At 41.4% G+C, this 13309-nt stretch overlaps 1 long non-coding RNA gene across 1 annotated transcript in view; it reads left to right on the forward strand.

The window, feature by feature from the left end:
• LOC117282222 overlaps nucleotides 1-5157 on the forward strand; it is a 322259-nt gene extending 317102 nt beyond the window's left edge. The window contains exon 3 of the long non-coding RNA XR_004512880.1: nucleotides 4564-5157. This is a non-coding gene — a long non-coding RNA (uncharacterized LOC117282222). The remainder of the gene's footprint in view (nucleotides 1-4563) is intronic.
• Nucleotides 5158-13309: the final 8152 nt, after the last annotated feature.

A 13309-nucleotide genomic window follows, 5' to 3' on the forward strand; every position in this document is an offset into this window, starting at 1 on the left:
AAAAAAAATTATATACATAATTAGTAATACAGGGTGTAATACTCCTGAAATAATATTCCAAGAAAATTATTTTTTCTATAATTTCTGTCTGAAAATTGTGCTGCGGCCTATACACGCACGCGGCCTATACATGCGTAAATACGGTAATACTTAGTTCGTAACACATTCATTGTATTGCAAGCGACAGATATTTTGCCTTGATTCGAAGATATTTTACTAACAAGCTCAACACGCGAAAGCATGAGATAAATCGCATTTCATCGTTCTGTTATAAATTTGCACTTCCAGTACTGACATGCAATTTAACGCTGACATTTGTCGGACTGGAAGTCTGTAGGCCTGCGGTAGGAAACTAATCTTCATTAATTCTGCCCGGACATTGTAGCAGGCCTAGTAATTAATTTCGTTTGTGACAGGAGCAGACATCGAACAAAAATATAGTAGCATTCTTCCTACTGTCAAAAAGGAAATTTTTTCTTGTTCTACTCTACCCTATAATGGATAGTAATCACGTTTTAATACTAGTACTGCACTGACAATTTTTTAATTTCGTCATGAAAGATAAAAATGAGCAAATTCCTTGGAAGCAACACGGAACAAAGTATTGCCATTCAGAATATTAGTATATCATAATACAAAAATGTAATTTTCAACAGCATGACAGTCATTTAGGACAGCCAACTTAGATGAAGTAGATCCATTAGTAATCCTACACATTTGCGTTCCAACCTCCTTCAGAGAATTGCCAAGTGCATTGTTTTCCTCACAAATCAATGTCTTGGTTCTCGCGCCCGAAGACACATGCTGACCTCAATAGCAATCTTCCGGTTTTCCGTTTCAGTTCCACAAGATGCTGGGATAGTAGACATCTGAAAATGGGCCACCATCCTTCGCCACATAACATATGTCAAGGCACTACACTCGCAAGCTTCCTGTCACCGCGGTGAAGCGAATGTCAGGCCATTTGTCTTAATATTGTGCGGCATTCCCTCATGTCTTTGGTTAGAGATTTCTTCGGCGCGTTTCCTGATAACTTGCGTTTATTTCAGTATTTTTATTTATAGAAATGCGGCGTCTGGACCGAATCCCGGGATTGTTCTGTATTTTTCTTCATTCGTTCTATACAAACTCTGGGACTAAGTCTTAAGAAGAGGACTACGACCTAAGGTCTTCCTATTCATTCCCGTTTTATTTTCTTTCCTTCCTCTCCTCTCATGGTCTATCCTTTCCTTTATTGTTTCCTCTTATGTTTTATTATTTGAACAGAAACTGATACGTCAGGCTTTACATTCCCTTACAAGTTTCCTGAAACTAAATTGTTGTAGACAACACATAACCTGAATTTTTACCTACAACCTAAAATAGATCTACTCATTATTTCCTTTACATGTGAAGTGTGAGTTGACGGCCTTCTTGGGATGTGGCGCAGAGCACTTTAGTGCAAAGGTACGGACATTTGGGGGGGGGGAATCTCTCTTCTATCCTGAAGGTTAAGGTAGCAGGTTCCTCCGAAATATCCACAGCACCACATACCACAAAATCATAACTTCAAGATACACCACTGTGAGAAATTTTATTCCTCATGAATTTTTAAACATTTTGAACAGAATATTCAGAAACTTGTGAAACGTTAAATTTGCAACCTAGGGGAGCAGTTTTGCAATACAGTGACAAATCTTAACAACTTGTTATATCAGTTATTTTCCGTTTGGTTTTCAGAATGAAACAAGAACTCACTGCTCTTTGTCCTCCTCTCTGTCTCAGTGCACTGTTGTTCCTATTATTGTCTGTTTCTTGGTTTATTTGACGAGGAATCCTCAACTCGCAGACTGCATAGCGACGAATGGGACGATTGTGTTCTGTTTTGGTTCTATCCAAGCATTTGTCGGGAAAGGAAGCTGAAACACGAAAAACCGCACCTGGGACAGCCGGACTCTTAGTAGAAAATAGAACCGGGAAAATCCCGATTTTCACGATGTTTGATTGTTCCTTTTCCTGATTTTGCAATTATATGAGTGCCGATGTCATAACCTTTAGGAAGAATTCATAGTACAACGCGATTCAGAATGGCAATTTTATAATTATTAACGAAAATCTAATTTTGAATAACATATGCTTTGTGACCTGCAACATCGCAACATGAAATCTTGGCGAATTGTTAGACAGACAACCAGCAAATTCATATAGTTTTCTTGCTTATCTAACCAAATAACCTGAAAATTTTCGATTATTCTTGAACGTAGAAGTTAAATGTATACTCTTGCATGTCCCCACACACCCACCCAGGAGAGCAGTTCTCTTTCAGACACACGGCAATAAATAGGTTCTTTTGTACAAAATATTTACGCCTGCTATTACGACGTTACCAATATGTACTGCTTGACCGTGCACAAAGAACATTACGATACACGATCGTACAAAACCACATCTAAAGCTTAACATCTCCATTATCGGAGACAATATTGACAGTGGGCCTAGTACTCCTCCCCAGAAGCCTGATACTTTGAAGTTTTGAAGATTCTGATTTCCTGAAAGGATTTCAGAGTAAGGAAACTGATATATGCAGAAACACAAATAGTTGGATTTGTGAAGAGTTTTACGTGTTCAAAACACCTCGGAACTCGTAATGTTATTCAATGTAGTTACTCATCTAAACGAAAATACGGTTTTTACAGATACTAATAAGAATTTTTAAACGAATACTGATCAAATTCTGTAAAGGCATCTCGACTATAACCATAATAATAAATAAATTATATAATAAATAATAAATTATTTGTTAAATACGCGTATGGCTGAAACATTGTTCGATGGGTATATCGACAAATTGAACTCTATAGTTTCGACCAGAAGACAGAGATTGCAATGTTAATGTACAGACGAGCTAAATCAAATTCGATTTTGCATGTGGTATCCACCATAATGACTCAAAAAGCTTATAGTATTTAACGTCTAAGTTGCATTAAGTAGTATTACAAGGGTTCCGAACCTGGATACCACGGAGCCATCGAGTATTGCAGAGGTTCTTCATAAATTACATATTTCTTATTTAAAACGAATCCACCCTCCGTCCATCTCTGCGTTCGCTATTTTGCAAGTACCACACTGAACCAATCATGTGCCAGACATAACACAAACACAAAGACTAACCTGGACAAGAGGATTTATGTTTCATGATTCAAAGAGAGCGGCTGTTCATAATTAAAGCGTACGTATAGCCCTATGTGGTCGACTGCCTTTGTGTTCTAGTGGTCAGAGTTCCTGGCGAGAGATCCAGAGGTCCTGGGTCCGATTCCCGGCGCTACCAGATTTTATGAGAAGTCCACTCAGCCTCGTGAGGATAATTGAGGAGATACTTGAATGGAAAAGTAGCGGCTCCAGTCTAGAAAACCGAGATTAACGGCCGTGGGAATCCTTTGCGCTGACCACGGGACACCGTCTATCCGCAAAAGTCGGCACTGACTTCGCCGACAAGCGGCGGTCGCTCGGTCAGTAGAGTTCGCTTGCGGACTACAGGTCACGGAGTTTTGTTTCGGAGACCTACGTCTTTTCGTTTTTGATCACATTTATAGTAAAAATTGAAAAATGCCCATAAACGGGTTTATTGGTGTGGAGGGTAAAACCCATGCTTGCTTTCTCACTCACTGCATGGAAGAGAGCCCTACTTGAGAAGCTGATGATCGTTAGCTAGTGAATAAATTTCCCCTCACTTTATAGCGAACCCAGGAATTCGTTCCTCTTTTCACAACAGCTCGCCACTAAACGCCATTGTGAGTCATTTCAGTCCAATCTACAGCCTCATGTCTCATTAATTTTTTTATTGCTAGTGAGGTGGGACTAAGTCCCTTGTACTGCGGCCACTTCTGGCCTATTGTACCAGCCCCCGATGATAGGTGAGGGTGATTGTGGAGCAATTGGTGGAATGAAGATTGGCAGGGGAAACCGAAGTACTCGGAGAAAACCTGCACCAGCGCAATTTTGTCCACCACAAATCCCACTTGACCAGACCAGGGATCGAACCCGGGCCGCCGCGGTGGGAAGCCAGCGACTAACCGCTTGAGCTATGGGGCGGCCTTCTCATTTATTTAATGTTTACCTTAATATTGCGTTCCCATATCAGCGTGTATCTCCCAGATGGTCTGTATCCTTCAGGTTTTCCTTCCATGCGTGCCACATATCCTGCCCATCTCATCCTCCGTGATTTTATCTCCCTAACATTAACTAACAAAAGGTGCAAAATTGTTATGTTCATCATTATGTATTTTTCCGTCTCCCCGTTACTCCATCTCTTCTCATGACTTTGTTCCCAAACAGCCTCAGCCTCTGTTCTCGTAACATGAGAAGGACCAATTTTCAAACTCATATGAAACATAGTTTCTATATTTCATGTTAATATTTTTAGATAGAGATGAGGAGATAAGGAACATGAATTGAATGTGAAAGTTTCTGACATGTGAGGAAACTTAATTCTAATATTATTCAAGAACAACTTAGGTGTAAATAAACACTGATGAATGAACATAGAATAGGCGTTTGTTATTTTTGTGGTGTTCTTTGTTTCAGCATGAAGAGAGACAACCGAGGTTGGAAAGGGGAAGCCATTTTGAGAGCAATAGTTGGGACCAGTCTGCACCATCATTCTGTGACCTACATGAGCTAAAATATTATGAAAATGGCTGTCTTGCAGCAAGTCCTGAGTTCAGTTCGAAGATGCTTCTTATGAGTAGTAAACACAAGATAAACACGAGTGGTGGTTATCATCTTTGCAAGCAACAGTTGCCGGCAGGTAAGACACTAGCACTGTTCGTCACAGTAGACTGCCGATTGGCACCAATGTTACAGTTGACTTCTATTTTGTGTTCTCCAACACAAGTATAAATTTCTGCCTGAGTGGAGACTCATATTTTATTTGGGAACTAAACTCCGTTAAGTAAGTAAGAGCATCTGCAAATCTTAATTTGATCTTGTGACTGCCTTCCTGGACTGAAACATGACTTCTAGAAACGTAAAACACGAGACATGTGTCTTTCATTTTCACGATAGATAGGGCAGTTGGCGCCGGGCAGTAAGCGGAACTTGTATTGCATAGCAATGAACATGGCCGCAATTCAGACACGTGGTGTTAAATATCAGAAGTTTCATGTCTGTCTAAAAGTACAATTTATTATACAAAGAGGAAATAGTCGGTATTTTCCGCTGTGTCTATATGTTTCTCTATTAGAAATAGAAACTTGACATTCTGTATAGTAATATGAGTAGATTCTGTATATTTGGGCCCCATTTCCTATATCTGGCCGTTACTTTCATGGAATTCCAGAAGATATTTCAGGAATCTTGAAAATGTTTGAAGCAAAGTCAAGTAGAACGAATAATTTATTGTTACGCACATTCCTTTGCTGTATTTGCGAACGATGAACCAGCGTGAGCTCGCGGATTTCTTATACCATGAAGAAGGAAGAAGGAAGCGATAAGTTCCTCCGAAACGTCGATTAACAAAATATCTACACGGCGCCGCATCCCAGAAGGCGGAATTCTTCAAAATTAAATTTGTTTCACAGTTACCTTATTGTTCAGCATCTTATTGTGCGTCATGTTTGTGTTGCCCTGACCGTCAACACAACAGATATTTCAAAATAAACCGATCTAAATGTTTACATTGGTTTTATTTAATAACCGTTACTTGTTTCGGGCCATAATTTGGGCCATCCTGAGACAGTTTCATTAAATACGTCTCACCTTATTTGAATATCCTAATATGGATCAATATTAGTGTTATGATTATAATCATCATAATGCATGTAATTATTACTAAAATAATATTATTTTATTGTTTCACAAAGTTTAGCGTAGACCGCTTAGTAGCAATTTCATCTCAGTTCGTTCAATGGGTTTCGATAGGAAACATGAGGACGAACAGACGGAAAGACACGCACTACTTCCCCGCTATGCCTTAATTTTATATGCTATGTGCAAAGGACTCATCAAAATATATTTTGAGTGCTGTTCTAGCATGCGGCCTCAAATGAGGTCAGGCTTATGCTGGATCAAATTAATGGCCGGGCTGTTAGAGAGCTGGCAGAACATCAAACATTCACCCCTGCTGTATGTATTACATATTCCATTTGACAGAACAACAATTCTGCTTAAAGGAAGAAGCGATGCAAGGAAATTCTCTCAGTCCGTGCCTTGTGCTGGGCGAGTCTTACTGAAGCAATCATCATATTTCCGACGCGAGAATGAAAAAAGCATACTTTTAATAATTTCCCGGTCAGCGATCCAAAATAAAGAATGTAAATAAGATGAAACTGTCTTCGCTCGCTTGGAAACCGGGATCCTGGGTTCGAATCCCACTTAGGGCATGGATGTTTAGTTTGTGTGTGTGCGTTTTTCTGTGTTTGTGTACAGGTAGAGGCCTTGTTACGAGCTGATCACCCGCCCAAGGAGTCCTACCGAATGTGTAAGATCTAGAAAAACCAAAGTGAACGGAGAAGTTCATGGAGGTAGGCCTAGGCCCACTGGGGCTGTAGTGCCAAGGGAAAAAAGTAAGATGAAACCGATCACAGTGAGCGCGCGGTTTAGGGTCCGTATGTTTTTGAAAGTTTTGAACCTGGTATCATAATTTCGGATCCCCGTCAGGACATCGAGCAAGTTGCTGTAACAGTGACGCTCTAGGTATGTATGCTGTAGGTACTATGTGGGATTTTCTGATTTCCTCAGACCCTAGAAGCACATGCCCAGAGTTGCCTACCATTCGACATTATACTCGTATAGTCTCGATACAAAAAATATCGTCAAATAACCCACAGGAAAAAACTCCTTATATTTTTATATTTAATGTATTCCTTGTGACCGATAAAATAGCCAAGAACGGACTATAATCGGCGATGATTTTTTTAATGCTAGTGGGGTGGGATATTGGTGGGAAAACCAAAGGGAAAGAGACCACAGGAAAGACCAAGGCGTAGGTGGGTGGAAAATATTAGAATGGATCTTAGAGAGATAGGATGGGATGGTATGGATTGGATAGATCTGGCTCAGGATAGGGACCAGTGGAGAGCTATTGTGAACACGGTAGTGAACCTTCGGTTTCCATAAAATGCTGGGAAATTCTTGAGTAGCTGCAGAATTGGCGGCTCCTCCAGAAGGACTCAGCTCCATGAGTAATTACGTAAGTAAGTAAGTGGGGTTGGACTAAGTCCCTTGTACTGCGGTCACTTCTGGCCCATTGTACCAGCCCCAGATGATAGGTGAGGGTGATTGTGGAGCAATTGTTGGAATGAAGATTGGCAGGGGAAACCCAAGTACTCGGAGAAATCCTGCCCCAGCGCCACTTTGTCCACCACAAATCTCACTTGACCAGACCCGGGATCGAACCCGGGCCGCTGCGGTGTGAAACCAGCGACTTACCGCTTGACCTATGGCGCGGCCCATAATCTCCAATGATTATTATTACATTTCCTAGTTTCTTACCCTTTATATTGAATACTGACGTTAGTAGCATGGGGAAGTTGAAGTCGAGCTCCTATTTTCAAGATTTCCTGTACCCTGGACCTTCCAAGTCATCATATTATATGCAGTATTCAAATCGTTGTTTAAATTTGATTCGGTGTTACCAAGAGCGCCAGAATTTGTTACACATAGCTCACCAGCAGATAAACATACCGTAGCATAGTTAACAGGATCATGTCCCTACTAAAGAAAAAGTTCTAGTAAGAAATTACTGTACTTACTTTCTTTCAAATAAGTGTTCGTGGTGGGTGGTGATACAAGAATTAACCATAAATTAATCGGTGATACAGCTGATTAAGCCCTGATTCGCATAATTTTGACTAGGAGACCTATTGTCTCCGACTACATCAAATATGCGTAAGACATATCGTCAGACATAACCCCAACGTTTCGTGTCCTTACTAAATTTACAATTTTTAATACGAAGAATATTCGTAATGTAACTACCGGTGAGCTGTTAACAAAACAAACAATGAGAAAAAATCACTATATTTGAAAAATACGTACATGCTTATGCTACTTCTCGAGTAGTCACTGCCGAAATTGAGACACTTCTCGTATCGAGGAATACGTTTTTGTATGCCTGTGTCGAAGAAGTCTGTCGCCTGTGAACTCAGTCACATTTATATTGCGAACTATTAAAGAAACTTCTTAGGGCCATTCAGAAAAAGGGATGGAATGCTGACATCCGGTTTAGTGCTCCATAACAATGCGCGTCCGCATACATCTGCTCGCACTCGAGCACTGCTGAAACTTTTCAATTGGGAGTTGTTTGATCACTCACCTCACAGCTCTGATCTCGCTCAGAGCGACTACGCCTGTTCACCTGCCTGAAGAAACTAGTTGGGATCATAGCACTTGAACAATAAGGAGTTGATAGAAGGCTTACAGGCCGCAGACTTCTTTGACACAGATATCATCATCATCATCAGTAATCTGTCAGACGACAGGTCCACAGTCTCTTCCAAAACAGTTTCTCCACTTAATGCGATCTTCTGTTTTTGGAAAGAGACTATCCAGGAAAAGTGATAATGTGGTAGTTTTTCCATTTGCTTTCCACATCGCAGTACAACAGCCGTTCAAACCACTCTGGTCACGCCTGTTGCTATACGAACTTGAACCATCTCGAGCATCATTTGCTCTGTGCTTCAAGTCGCTGCTGATGACGCTGCTTCCGACATCAGTTTTTGGTGTCTCTCTTCGTCTGATGCCTACCCTTTGACCTGTCCAGCAAGGGAGGCTCTGCCCGTAGCTACGCTACCGCTGGTATAGCTCTCAGGGTCCTTGGCATACTCAAACCCCCTCACCACGATAAGGTGGAGCACCAAGGAGGGGGGACACAGATATACGGAATGTTATTTCCTGACAGACAAGTGCCTCAGTTCCGGCGATGATTTCGTTGAGAAGTAGCTTAAGTGTGTACGTGTTTTTATTATATAAAAAAATTTCTTCTTATTTCTTGTTTTGTTAACAGCTCACCGCAAATTACTTTCCGAATAACCGTCGTATACAAAACATTTTATGTTTATGATCCATATTTAAAAGCAAGGTAACAGTTGTGTGATTAATTTGACAACATTTGTAATAAAATTGCTTAAATTTTACTGAACTGGTGGACAGTGCAGCACAATTGAAACCTCAGCTATCCAGTACGCATGTTCTCGGAAACAAACAGAAAGTCTTGTACAGTAGGTTTCTTGTGGTATAAAGGACAATTCTTAGTACCTAAAACATGACAGAAATAACCTAAAACGCACACGAAGGAATACACGTGGACGACATAAGAAGGCAACAGCGCAAGTGATATGTTTGGACTGCGCAGTTTCTTTGTAGTATAGGGATTGTTGGCTTGTAGATGTTACAAGTCTATATGCGAGAGGAAATTCCTGCACGTCAACTGTAACATTCCTGATGGTACTGGCCATGTGGTGTGACAGTACACTTCAGTGGGGTCTGTCCGGTAAGTGGCTGATCATATCGAACTGCCAGCGAATGGTAGTTTGGCTGATGGTCTGACATCCCAGTTTCAGAACATAACCTTAACGTAAATCAGAAGACCAATTCATAATATTCTGTTGAAATGTGTGTATTATAGTTCGAAGAAGCTGTTTCTAATCGAGTTATTCTTTTGCATTTGGTCATCTAACTGTTATTTTAGTACGTTTCGATTAAAACGAACAGTATTCCAGTTATTTAAATGTTTTAGTTGCTGTTCTGCATTTGATCTTATAGTGAAATATCATTTTAATTGTCATAAAATCGATTAAAACGGAATGTAACTGGATTCTCCTGCCATGGAAATGAGACCCGTATAAAAATAAGACTTGTATGCATTAACTTCTTACAGATAACTGCATGGATCACTGTTCTTGGGAACTTCATAGTCGTTCAGCTAGTCAAGAAGCACCCTTCCTTTTACTGAACCCTGATGTACCGCGTTCGCAAGACCCTCACCACCGAAACTCTTTCTACACTGGAAAATGTAGCCTATACCCACACTCTCTTTCTTAAGAACTGGTTTAAATTTTTGAGGTAGTAATTATTGTGGCATTCAGATCCGTTGCTAGGCAACGACATCGAAATAAACAACTATTTAGCAGCCGTTGCGTATTAATGGCTCTGAAAACAACGGTCGTTTGTAGGCCGTGTCTGAGTAGCTATCACGTGGGTACCCCAACAGACACAGGAGAGGTGTTTTCTGTGCAGTCCGTGTAGAGTTTTTTAAGCAGAAAAAAATGTTCTGCTTCAATCTGGAACAAAACACTTAAGAGCCAACCCAGTAAATCAAAGCAAACAAATGCAGGAAGCTGCAATACCGCCTTGGTGCCATCTGTCTTTTCTAAATGTACTTGGCAGTTACATACGTACCTCCGTTGTAGTTCTGCTCACGTGGTTTGGATGTTTGCCATTCGGTGCTTTTTTTTTTAGCTGTTCCATGAAGAGAATCTTCCTTCCCTTTCGGGCGGAATGTCGCTACAAGCAGCGGCACAGTACAATGTGCAATATGCCCAGTGGGGATTTATAACTGCGTGAAGCGCGTACCTAACTCATTATTACTACAAACATCAATCTTTCTTCTTGACTGCCCATTCAGAAGCCTACACATATGTGGGCCTAATTCGTGTATAGTGTGTGGATGTTAAAATTGCGACGTCGCGCGAAACTACGGTTTCCAGTAATTAATCACCGTGAAATTCAAGTTCGATTGTAGCATTCTCTCTTCCAGATCAATTGCATAATGTAGAGCTTCACAATTTTTAACCTTCGCTAAATAAGCTTATTATTATGACGATCAAATTGAGGAGAACGACAGGAAATGAATGAGAATTAAGTACAGAATTTTGCTCTTGAACATGAATACTACTAATATAATCCGTGGAGAAAATGCTTCTTGCGAAGCACATAGATGCTCAGTCGGTCACGAATTTACCATAAGGTTCATTACACTATTTACAAGGCATGCTATTGGAACCTATCCTGAGCCAGTTGAATCCACTACACAATTTCACGTCTTCATTTCTTTAAGTTCAATTTTAATGTTGATATCTGGTCACATATGCATAGGTCTCCCAAACGGATTCACCCTTTCAGGGTTCTCGTCTGAAATTTTGTACACATTTCTAGTCTCCCCATGCGTGCTACATGTTCCAGCCGTCGTATCCTTCTTGGTTGATGAGTGTAATAAATGTATGATGAAGGATACATATTATGTGATTTTATCCATTCTCCAATTACTTTCTCGTCTTAGATCCAGCTGTTCTCCTGAACACCCTGTTTTCTGACATCTTTATTTTATGTTTTCCCTTAAGACTAGAGCCTAAGTATGCTTAATACAGAAATAATTTCAGTCTAAAAATCTGTAATAATAGTTCGTGCATTCTGTTCCATGTGTTACTTTTATAATTTCAATCAGTAGGTTAATTACGTATTTAGAGACCAGTCACTTCTTGAGATGTGAAGTCCCCATGGCGGTGACTGTGGGCTGTGATTCCGTGTGGTCTGGTAGAAGTTTACCCACGTTTCTGTCATACTACACCGAGTCATTGACTTAGTAGGGGATGGAGTCTAACTGGGTCCACTCGGCACGGCGGCCACTGATTGGCCTGTTGTAGCCTGCCCCGGGTGATTATGATGATGGTGAATTCAGTGGAATGAAGATTGGCAGGCGAAACCGAAGTACTCGGAGAAAATCCACCCCAGCGACACTTTGTCCACCACAAATCCTACTTGACCAGACCCGGGATCGAACCCGGGCCGCCGCGGTGGGAAGCTAGCGACTAACCGCTTGAGCTATGGCGCGGCCTACACCGAGTCATAGGTCAGAAGAAAATATTCTTCATAAATCGCTTTAATTATAGGCCTACGTGATTTATTCTCACCCAGGTTTCAGGCCGTCAATATATGTCGCAAATCCCAGGCACGAAAGCATAAAAGAACATGAACTATTGAAGAATTCTGTGTTCCTGGATATAACACAGCGTAAGAGCTAACTGAAGAATCCTGACGTATGGGATATATTGCATCGGAAGAGACATGTGACATGTTCTGTGTTCTGGGATACGAGTACAAAGCAACGTAAGAGGTAATCAATGATTTCTGTCTTCAGGGATATAACGCAGTGTAAGTAAGTGCTGTGCAGATCGCCTCTGGGGCGCAGCCATCCTCCTGTCCAGTGGGTATTGAGGGCTCTTTCCGTAGGCATAAAGAGGCCGGAGTGTTGAGTACCTACCACACATAGCGTCAAGGCTAGGATTGCGTGGAGCTTATCTCCACTCCCCCGTATGTCTTCATGGCGTGGTGTTTTATTAAATGCAGGGGAAAGTCTACTGTTTCATTACCTAGGTATAAATTTTAACGTAGTCCTGTTACACAAATGAATGAGAGCAGAAATTTCCCACCTATATGGTGTAAAGTGCCGGTCACGGTAGCCGAGCGGTCTAAGGCATGTACTGTCTTCGCTCGCTTGGAAACCGGGAACGTGGGTTCGAATCCCACTCAGGGCATGGATGTTTGTGTGCGTTTTTCTGTGTTTGTGTACAGGTAGAGGCCTTGCGACGAGCTGATCACCCGCCTAAGGAGTCCTACCGAATGCGTAAGATCTAGAAAAACCGAAGTGAACGGAGAAGTTCATGGAGGTAGGCCTAGGCCCACTGGAGCTGTAGTGCAAAGGGGAAAAAAAGAATATGATGTAAAGTGAAAATGAAGACAGTTGGCCACATGCTTAATTAATTAAGCACCGCGCCATTAGGATGTATGGAGGAGTGGAGGTATCAATCCACATATTCTTCTGAACTAAATAAGAGTGGTCAGCTTCAATCCCGGAGAGAGAACCCTGAATCCCCATTAGATATCAGACTAGGTGGGCCCTAGAAGGGGTCTGGGCTTTGCAGAGAAGAGGAAGATCTCTTGTCTCTGCTGGAAATTGAGTCCCAGTTCCTCAGTTGTCCACACCGTGGCCAGTCGCCTTGCCGGCTAAGCTGTCCCGGCTCGTAACTATAGATGGTGAAAGTCTCTAAACTATTTTAAGATAATGGGAAGTGTAGCCTACAGCAGGATAGTGATGTATGTGGGAAAGGTGTGCACAAGGCTCACGTTTCTGAATAACATTCAGCTGTAAACGGAAACACAGCGCTGCTCATCTCGTCAGTTATGTCTGTCCCCGTCCATTCTATTGTCTCTAACGTCATTTTTCACTGTTGCTATCGTTCTCTTCTTCTTCCGTTCTGTTGGAAGAATCCCCTAATCATGCCAAAAGACTTGATGTAAACAGTACACGCATGGGAAGGTATAATCTGTTTTG

The sequence above is a fragment of the Cryptotermes secundus genome, unplaced genomic scaffold, assembly GCF_002891405.2.
Source record: "Cryptotermes secundus unplaced genomic scaffold, Csec_1.0 scaffold517, whole genome shotgun sequence".
NCBI classification, from domain to species: Eukaryota; Metazoa; Arthropoda; class Insecta; order Blattodea; family Kalotermitidae; genus Cryptotermes; species Cryptotermes secundus.